Source organism: Herpailurus yagouaroundi, unplaced genomic scaffold, assembly GCF_014898765.1.
Source record: "Herpailurus yagouaroundi ecotype Mexico unplaced genomic scaffold, PumYag 182, whole genome shotgun sequence".
Classification (NCBI taxonomy): domain Eukaryota; kingdom Metazoa; phylum Chordata; class Mammalia; order Carnivora; family Felidae; genus Herpailurus; species Herpailurus yagouaroundi.
Window position 1 is genome coordinate 36783893 of NW_024412413.1, and position 10625 is coordinate 36794517.

The following is a 10625-nucleotide window of genomic DNA, read 5'->3' on the forward strand; positions in this document are numbered from 1 at the left end:
TCTCTGCAAGAGACCATTTAAAATAAAATATCAGTTTGAACACTGATTTTTTTATTAAGAAATTTAGTTTATGATAAAGCCCAACTTAATACCATATTATGTTGAATTGTTAACTCTATTAGAAAGTGATGAGTACCAACACCAGAGAAAAACATGCTACAGTTACTTATTATACACAGTGTTCCTATTTTTATATATTTTTTCAGTTCCTAAAACGGAACCATAAACCAGAGGGCAACACATTGTTTTTTTTCTCTACTACCAGATGCATATAATGGAAGTGTTGCTCACAAAGAGGACATTTGTTATTTCATATGTGATCCTCAAGAAACAGATGGAGAGCAATTATGTGGTTCTTGTCCTGCTGACTCTTTTAAAGCAAATAAATGTTACTCTTTATTTTCTAAGTTTTGATTCTTAAACAATGATCACTTAGAATGAGTAAGGGGCACCTGCAGAAAGGTATGATTATCATCAATATAAAATGATGTTGAGAGATTAAACCCATTTAGCTCTGTTCCACAAATCTTGGTGGAAATAGTTAGACCACGGCTTAGTGTATAGTGAAGTATCTGTCCGAGATATCCAAAAGTTTTTGTATAAAGTGGAATTCTTTAGATGATTCAGTCTCCCATGTGTTTAGGGAAGTTTTGCTGAGTTCTCTATATTTATGAGATGCTGGGAGTATAAAGAGAAGGAAGATGTAGCCGAGTTCCTATCATTCAGGAACACATAAAAGAGGTGACTGTCATTACCCCTCAGGTATTTTGCCATGGATGGCACAGCTTTAGCCAAGCTTCTAAGAACAAAGGCACGATAGGTGACTATGGCACAGAAGTTACGGTGAGTCTCCTCCGGAGGGTTAACAAAGTTAATAGAAATTCATGACTTTTGCCCTTTGACATTTAACCTCTTGGTCCTCTTACTCTTTAGTCATATTTTGGCCTTCTCTCCCCTTCTCCTATGCAGACTTCTTTCCTATTCTAACAGTTTATTACACTGGGCATAAATCTTTCTTCCCTCTCATCTCTCTCTCACACTGTTTTAGCGGATTTGAATCTTAGTCCCCCAAATAAGGTGAATAGGGAACATCACATTGTTTAATTAATTTAAGCAAGATACCTAACTGGAGTTTTATCTTCCTGTGTTGTTTGGAGACGCAGACTCTGTCGTTTTGTGAGCAACCGCTCCCTTTTCTGAGGCTTTCCTGAGAATCCCGTGGTTTATGTGGTTGACTAAAATGGAAGAGGACTCCTTTGTGCTCAGCCTATCACGGTTGCTGCAGATAATTCTCATTACCTAACCCCAAATAAGTACGTGAAAGGCAGCAACCTTTCTGTCATGCTTGGGGCTCCAAGAATGTCATTGGTTCCAAAATCTCAGAGCCAAGTGTTCAGTTTTCTAGGGTCTGCCAAGAATTTTTTTTTTTTTTTTTTAAGATCTTGTCACTTCCTTCAGGCACTGCAAGCGAGTGGGTTGAACAAGACTGAGAATCCCCACTAATCCCATGAACTTTTAATCTCATATTTTAATCTATGAGTTAGACCATAAGGAGTAGTCGTCTTCAAAAAGGTGAACTATGCTCCTCTTAGGGCAAGGGAGCCCAAAGGCCCTGGATAACTTCTTAGATCTAGGGAGGGGATAGGAAATTATAAAAAACAAAATGTAAGACAATATTTCATAATGATTTTCTTTCTCTCTAAGAACGTACCCCTCTGCTTCTCCTGGTTTCTTTTTCTTTCTTTCAACACAAGAATTGAATGCTTGCTAGGGGCCAGCCTCACAGAAATGCTAAGAGGTCAATATTATTAATCCCATGTGAGAGTTGAAGAAACTGAAGGGGAGAAAAGATAAATGCAATACCAGAGCTACAGTTTGTGCTGCTTGCCAGTTTCAAGGGAAGTGTTGTGTAAATGGAGGGAAGTGTCCACTGAGGCACTAGAACTCCTGCAGTGTCACCCAAGGGTCTACAAAGTGGGCGATCTTTACAAAGTTGCTCAGCCTCTTAGATCCCTTGTTTCTTATCCAGAAATTGAGCTACTTGATACTTGGATATTAAATGAAATGATGGACAATCAACCAGATGGCAACACGGTGCAGATATAAGATACTTAGAGCATTCTACGACATTATGGCTCCAAAAGGTCCACATCCAAGGTGATCAGTGGTTGTGGTGATTAGTTAGCCCGTGAGATGTTGAGATATCCAGGAAATCAGTAAAGGAGAATCTTTATATAGAATAGGAATCTGATGCCAAGTGGGGAAGAGCCTAGGTTGACACAGAAGGAAGTAATAGGCTCCCTTGGAAGATCAAAATTGAGGCTAATTCTTAGCAAAGTGAGCAGAGCATTAATAATCATATTCAGGGGCTCCTGGGTGGCTCAGTCGGTTAAACATCCGACTTTAGCTCAGGTCATGATCTCACAGTTCGTGAGTTCAAGCCCCATGCCAGGCTCTGTGCTGACAGCGCGGAGCCTGGAGCCTGCTTTGGATTCTGCATTGCCCTCTCTCTCTACCCCTCTCCTGCTTGTGTTCTCTTTCTCAAAAATAAATGAACATTAAAAAAATTTTTTTTAAAATGATATTTAGTGATCCCCAGCTACTAAAGACGCAAGAGACAGTCTCTAAGCATGGCTGAACGTCAATTAATAGATAAACAGAGACCAAGTGAAGAGGCATCTATGAAGAACCTATGTTCATTAAATTCAAATTTGGAAATCTAAGCATCTTGACAGAGCAAGTTATAGACTACAAATGAGAATAGAATGGAAGTGTGTGCTATGGCTAAAGACAAAACAAAACACAAACAAAAAATGAAGGCCCAAAATTGAGGAAATAACTTGAAAACCTATAACATTTTCTTTTTTTTTAAATTTTTTATCATTTCTAGCATGCTCCAGGCACAGTGCCAGTACACTAGAAGGTAAGTGTTAGATGGTCATTAATGTGCCTCTAGTTCTTTTGCATTCAGTCCAATTGAGAAATTATAGACAGAAGTCAAAAATAGACTAAACTATTAGTTTAGGTAGAGGTTTTATTGGTTTTTTTAGTAGTAATAAGAATTGTTCATTTTCATTGAGCATTTACTAAGTGCTTTACAGGAATTAATTAAATTAATCTGCTATTAATGCTTTGAGGTATGCTCTTCTTTTTTATTTAAAAAGATTTTTTTTAATGTTACTTTTTGAGAGAGAAAGAGAGAGAGACAAAGTGCAGGTGGAGGAAGGACAGAGAGAGAGGGAGACACAGAATCGAAAGTAGGCTCCAGGCTCTGAGCTGTCAGCACAGAGCCTGACTCAGGGCTCAAACTCACAGACTGAGAGATCATGACCTGAGCAGGAGTCAGACGCTTGACCGACTGAACCACCTAGGCGTCCCAAGGTATGCTCTTTTAATATCCTCATTTCATGGATGAGGAAACAGAGAGAGAGAGAGAGAGAGAGAGAGAGAGAGAGAGAGAAAGAGATGAACAGAGAAAGGTAACGAAACCTACTGGAAGAGAGACATGTAGTAAGTGGCAGACCAGAGAGAATCTTAAGCAGGCTCCATGCTCAGCATGGAGCCCAAAGCGGGGCTCGATCCCACAGATCATGACCTGAACTGAAATTAAGAGTCAGATGGTCAACCGACTGAGCCACCTGGGGGCTCCTGATGAGTGCCATTTGGAAACAAGATTTTTAAAAATAGGTTTTGTCCCTACATACTGTCTTTGACTTTTTCTAGTGGGATGCAGATAACTCCAAGCTAGGAGATGGCAGAACCACAGATGAAATGATTTCAGTCTCTGAATGATGGGTGGAGAAAAGCCATTCACCAACCAGGAAATACATGACTTGGACTGTACCTGAGAGACAAATCTTTACTATAACTGAACCATAATACGTATTCAGGGCTCTTTGTTGTTGTGTTTAGTCTTACTCGAACTTAAATAGAGGTGTAGAGAGAGAAAGGTCATATGCATACCCCAAGCTTTAACACATTATCTTGGCCCCGTAGAGAAACACGGAGTAATACATGTGACACTCTCCTCATTTTACCAGTTGTATAAATTGCTACTCATCCTGTGGGGACAGCCAGTGAGGAGGGTGAAAAGAAAAAGAGCAGAAAAGCTTTAATTCAATGTCTCTAAAAGGCAGAAGTTTCTATTTTGAGGTAGAAAAGTGAGGAGAATATGAAAATTGTTTTCCCCATTCTGCAGGTATTATTGTCCTTGTTTGAGAGATGAGAAAATCGGGGTGCAAAGAGGTTAAGTAATTTGTCTACATTTGCTTCTATTTATACTTTTATTTGTAAGACATAATTTGATTACATGACAGCTAAACAAAAGGTCTGAAAAGTAAAATGTGTCAAATGTGAACATAATTATAGAGATGTGAACATACATTCATTTACTTAAGACCAAAATTAGGGGAGAACCTTTTGAAGCAAAATGCCTTTGACAATAAAAGGATAAACCCCCAAAACAATAGATTTGCCAGTCATACTTCCCGATTCTAAACATGAATCCCTGTGAAGTGTTTTTGTGAGAAAAGCAGTTCACAGTTAAAGAACATCGAGAGAATACAATAAGAAATTAAGGCTTGACCTCTTGGTTTTGAAAAAAAAAAAAAAAAGTCATGTAACAGTGCAGTCCAGGTGTTTTACAAGTTTGGAGTCTCTCCCTTAAGTGGGGTCTTCACTGCCAGGCAGTTATTAACTTAGATCATGTTGATACCCTAGAATTTCGCATAATGCTTATTCCCAACCATTTCTATCTTCCTTAAGGTCTAGATGTCTCCAGAACTCTCTACATAACAGGACCTTACCTTTAGCTCCACATAGATTGAATTTTGGGATATAAAAATAAGTACTATGGGGGCTGGAAGTGGGTCTGTAAGAGGGACTCTCGCTGGATGTACCCTCTGAACGTCACAAAGGCTCTGAGACTGTGGGGTTCTGAGAGACTGACTCGCCATTTCTGAAACGCACAGAGGTGAGATGACGGCAGAATGGCAATTATTAAAGTACAAAATTCACATGACCTGCACATTCTCTCCTCGTGCCCACCTATACATGAGAATCTACAGTATTATCAGAAACAGCTGTGAATTTATCTTGTGAAAGTGCAGGTGCAAAAATGGGGACACTTGACGTCCCCAGGATGACCACTCTTCTTGCAGTCACATCACTTCTAATCTGATGGTTTCTTGAAGGCAGGACATAGAGATGGGGGTTTGGAATAAATGCTGAACCTTCTCCAGCTTTCCTCCCTGGCACTTTACTTCTCACTCTATATCCTCTCTCCAGGCTGTCTCGCCCACACACAGTGACATCACTGAGATGAAGCAGATGAGTCACAAATCTCTACTTCCCGGTCTCAACCTCTTCTCTGAGTTCCAATCCATATAACTAACTTGCTACTTGACATTTCCACTTGAACGTCTCAAAGGCATCTCAAAATAAGCCTATCTCCCAAACCAACTCATGAGCTCCCCTGTCCTACTGTTCTGTCCTAGTGAATGGCACAGCATTCATCTGGCTGGATAAAACAGAATCCCTAGAGCCAATCTTGATAGTACCTTCTCCCTTACCACCCTCAAAACAAATACATTTCCAAATCCTATTGATTCTGGCTTCTAAAAAACATCTCACTACACTTCAACCTCTACACTTCAACCCATCACCATCAACAAATTGGGTTCAAATTACCCACATCTCTCACTTGGCCAACTATAATAGCCTCCAACTGATCTCCATGTTTCCATTCTCCAGTTTATGCTACATATTGTAACTATGGTTTATTTAAAACATTTACCCCTACCCTTGGCCCTTACTAGCAGTGACCTCCCACTGCTATTGGGATAAATAAGTACAAATCTCTTTAATGCCTCTTCAGGTTCTGCATGGTCTCTGTGGCCCTCTCAATTTCAACTTCCTCCACATCCCTCTGCCCCCACAGCTCCAACCACACTGGTGTCTCAGTCTCTCAGGATTGCTGCACATCCCCTACCCGTGGCAGTTTAGCATCTGATGTTCCTTCTGTCTAGCACTCTTTAATACCCATCCCTTCATGGAGTTGGCTGCTGTGCATCTTTTCAATCCTGGTTCAAATGGCATGTCCTGAATGAACCCCACACTGGCCTCATTGACTCGGACAAATAGCCTTGGTCTATTTTATAGCCTCATTTGCCTCCAGCATAGCGTTTATCACTGCTGCTATTTTATATTTATAAGCTCTGTGATAGAAAGAATGGTGTCTGTTTTTACTTGTGATTTTGTACCCTGATGCTTTGCACAGTTTTGCATAAAATGGATAGTCAATAGTATTGGACAAAGAAGTGAATAAAAAATGAAGAGTGGAGTATATACTGGCGGCACCAGGGTGAGACTGTCTGATGCATCTCTCACACTAACACTGGGCACGCATTAAAAACACAACACTTGCAGTCAGATATCATTGCTCCTTGTCTCAGGAGGCCCTGCCAGTATCTGCATGGGCCTGGAGCCACACTGTCTGGATTACAACTCATACCATACCAACTGGTTGTGTGCCCAGGAAAGTTATTTAATTGCCTTAAGCCTCAGTCTTCTCATCCATGGTATAGGAATAATTGGTACTTAAATAGATATGTATCGACTACAGAGTACCCTGGCTGGATACACTAAGTTCTCAGTATGTGGTAGCTATTAAGGTGTTAAAATTATAGGTTTCTGTCTTTTTCTGTTCTTACGAGTCTGATCAATGGCTTCATAGCCTGCCTGTCTTTTGGAGTCACGTTAGTATTTAAAATCACTAACCCTAGGTCATTTCAAAGAAGGCTTGTGGGACCAAAACCAGGAGTGCTTGATGCTGTGACCAAATATCACAGATCTTTTAGGATGTGATAGCGCTCTGTTTTCCTGAGGGAATATAAGACTTAGCCACTCGTATCCATGATTGGTGATGTGGGAAAGTAAATAAATGTCTCCCAAGTTAAAAAAAAAAAAAAGTAAATAAAGTCACTATCCTGTCTTCTGAGAGATGCAGGCTGGTATCTGGTATAATGTGAAAAGATAAAGAGACCCCTCCCTCCCCCGAAAAAGGCAAACCCATGTTTCTTACCTACAGGTGTACAGACCTGTGATCTATGTAACTTACAATCTGATCATCTTTACTACCTCTCCTCTGAAGGGACAGTCCTCCTGCAGAGGGCCATCCAGACTTTCCAAATCTTCTCCAACTGAATGACCTCAGTTCTTATCCATAGAAAACCATTTCTTTTTTTTCTTCTTCTTCTTCTTTTTTTTTTTTTTTTATGTTTTATTTATTTTTGAGAGAGAGAGACAGAGTGCTAGCAGGGAGAGGGACAGAGAGAGAGGGAGACACAGAATCCAAAGTAGGCTCCAGGCTCTGAGCTGTCAACACAGAGCCCAATGTGGGGCTCAAACTCACAAACCATGAGATCATGACTTAGTCGAAGTTTTATACTTAACCCACTGAACCACCCAGGCGCCCCCATATAATACCATTTCTAAAATCCTCATAACCCCATTCACATCCTAGTTCAATCCCATTTCCTCTTGTGGATGATGTATTCAGAATTGAGTACAATGCATGAAATGTGATCTAAAGAAGTGTCTGGCTCACCATTTGGGTAGTAATAAATAACGTGTGAGTGTGTTTATTGGTATAGCTCCACAAATGCAGCCTATTTTAAATTGAGAATTTATAATGGTGTACTGGGCTGAATAGTGTCCCCACCAAAATTCATGTCCTTTCCAGAACCTCAGAATGTGACCTTATTTGGAAATAGGGTCATTGCCTTATGAGAAGAAACACAGACATGGAGAGGAGAATGCCATGTGAAGACAGAGGCACAAAAGAAAGATGGCCATGTGACAATGGGAAAAGACATTGGAATTATGCAGCTGTAAGCCAAGGAATGCCAAGGATCACCAACAACCACTGGACGCTAGGAGAGAGGTATGATATGGGGTCTCCCTCTGCGCCCCCAAGAAGGAACCAATCTTGCCAACACCTTGAATTTGAACTGGCTTCTGGAACTGTGAGAAAATAAGTTTCTGTTGTTCTAAGCCTAAAAAAAAAGTCAGTATGCTCTGCAAATATCCCTCATTCCCTCTTTCCCACCACTCCATGTCTCTCTCACAAAGCAGGAGACTGCTTTTCAGGGACTTGGCATATCTCTTCTTTAATCTACCCTGTGCTGGTCTCAAAATTCCCCAGAATTCAACTTCTTGGTACCACCTTGCCATAGCCCTCAGATCTAACCACGCTGACAAACATTGCTGGATCTGTATTGGATTCTCGCCACAGGTATTTGCATTAATACTGCACTTGATGACAAATCCAAAGGCTTTTAAAAAAAAATGAAACATTTTTAAAAATGTTTAAAACAATGTTTATGCTCCTCTTGTATTATTCCAAAAACATATATTTAAGGAAAACTGAAAGTATGGAGAGATTTGATAAGCTTCTACCTTTTCCTCCTTTGGGGTTATCATATTTAGATGGCAAATTTAAAATCTGGCACATTTTTTGCATGTGGCCAAGAGTAGAAAACTCAACTTACCGTGTTTTCTCCTCTGTGTGAATCACTATCTCCGTTGCTGTTGTTATGAGCTCTTTGCTTGCCAACTCTGATAGCCTCTGCCCTACTCTTTGCACAGGATGAGGCTTGTAAATATTGCAGTCCTCATTTTCATTTCAAATACAAGCCTATTTCTCTGAGGAAATGTTTCTACAACACACGCCAGTCTCACCAACCTGATGCTTTTCAGAGCGCTGCCCTTCAGACTGCGTGAGAACAGAGCTGAGGCTATGATTCTGAGTTAGATTTTCTACCATCACTAAGTCACATCTGGCTTGGTTAGGGGCAGCGATGACTTCCTGCAGGCTTGCTGTGTGCCATGCGTGGGTCATGGTAATAGAATTCTCCTTTACTCAGTCAGGGCCTGGGATGAGTGTTCTGAACAGGACTAATTCTGAATAAAGCAATTCTGACTACATGCATATCTTGAAGAATCTTCTACATCTACAGTAATATTGCAGCCAGAAAGCTAACATACATTCATTAAATAAATATATGCATTATATTTTATAATATAATTTTATAATATATAAAATTGGATGCCAAAATCTAAAACCCACAACAAAAACCAGTGGCTTTGCCGTCTCAGTAAGGGACTGTCAGAAGGAAGAATTATTGCTATTAAAAAATTATGGGAAAAGCTTAGACATTAATTTTGCATGTCTTAAATTACTGTGTTTATAATCTGTTATGTTTTAGATAAAGGTCTAGAAAAGATTCCTCATACTTTGTGTGCAGCTTATTTTTGGTATACTCCTCCAGGAGAAGATAATAAGGAAAAATCAAATAAATATGTTTGTGTGTAAGGAAAAAATAATTTGGTTGCCAAAGGGAAAACTTATCAGGTTGAAAGCTACTCTCTAGAGATAGTTTTTTGTAAAATCAAGGTTTGCTTTTTTTCTCCTTTAAAACATCTTTGATCTTCCATTTTGTCATGTGTGGAGAAGCTCAATGTCATGAAAAGTATCAAAATATGTAATCATTAAAAGCCATGAGTCCTGAAACAAAACATATGTAAAATATCAGGAATTCAAGTCCTTAAAAAATACCTAATGTATCCCAAATCAAAGCAGTCTGTTATATCATTAAAATTAAGATAAAAATAGCAAAACACTCTTTCTGTGTTCCTTTAGAGCAGGAGGATTTGATCTGCCCTCTCTAGGGAGTCTATGGTTGGATGACAGACTTCAGGGGTTCCTTGGGGCTTGTGAATTTAATGACAACATTTTAAATGTGGGCTTATTCATCTTCTTCCCAGACAAGGGTCCATTATTTGAACAGATTCTCAGGGGGTCTCAAAATTAAGACCCATTGCAAAGGAAGCAAAGTTTTTAAAATAAAAATTTAGGGGTGCCTGGGTGGCTCAGTTGGTTATGGTTTTGACTTTGGCTCAGGTCATGATTTCACGGTTCCTGAGTTCAAGCCCTGCATTGGGCTCTCTGCTGTCAGCACGGAGCCTGCTTTGGATCCTCCTCTGTCCCCCCTTCTCTCCCTGCCGCTCTCCCACTCACGCTTTCTCTCTCAAAAATAAAAATAAACATTTAAAAAATAATAAAAATATAAATGTGATCTTAATTACTAAATGATAGTTAAATACTGGAAATTTTAAATATTTATTTTCTTTAGAATATGAAAAAAATCCGGGGTTTTATTTTTTGGCTTGTTTTCTTTCAACAAGGAACAGAAGAAGAAAAACAGAGTATTTCTTCTTAAAAAAGGGTAGTATAGTGCTCGCTTCGGCAGCACATATACTAAAATTGGAACGATACAGAGAAGATTAGCATGGCCCCTGCGCAAGGATGACACGCAAATTCGTGAAGCGTTCCATATTTTTGGACCTTATGAAGATAAAAAGCTTCTGCACAGCAAAGGAAACAACCAACAAAACGAAAAGGCAACCAACGGAATGGGAAAAGATATTTGCAAATGACATATCGGACAAAGGGCTAGTCTCCAAAATCTATAAAGAGCTCACCAAACTCCACACCCGAAAAGCAAATAACCCAGTGAAGAAATGGGCAGAAAACATGAATAGACACTTCTCTAAAGAAGACATCC

General features: G+C 39.7%; 1 non-coding gene across 1 annotated transcript; it reads left to right on the forward strand.

The window, feature by feature from the left end:
- Positions 1–10294: 10294 nt before the first annotated feature.
- LOC121041172 (U6 spliceosomal RNA) lies at positions 10295–10401 on the forward strand. Its single transcript, XR_005795598.1, has one exon. It is a non-coding gene; the product is annotated as a U6 spliceosomal RNA (small nuclear RNA).
- Positions 10402–10625: the final 224 nt, after the last annotated feature.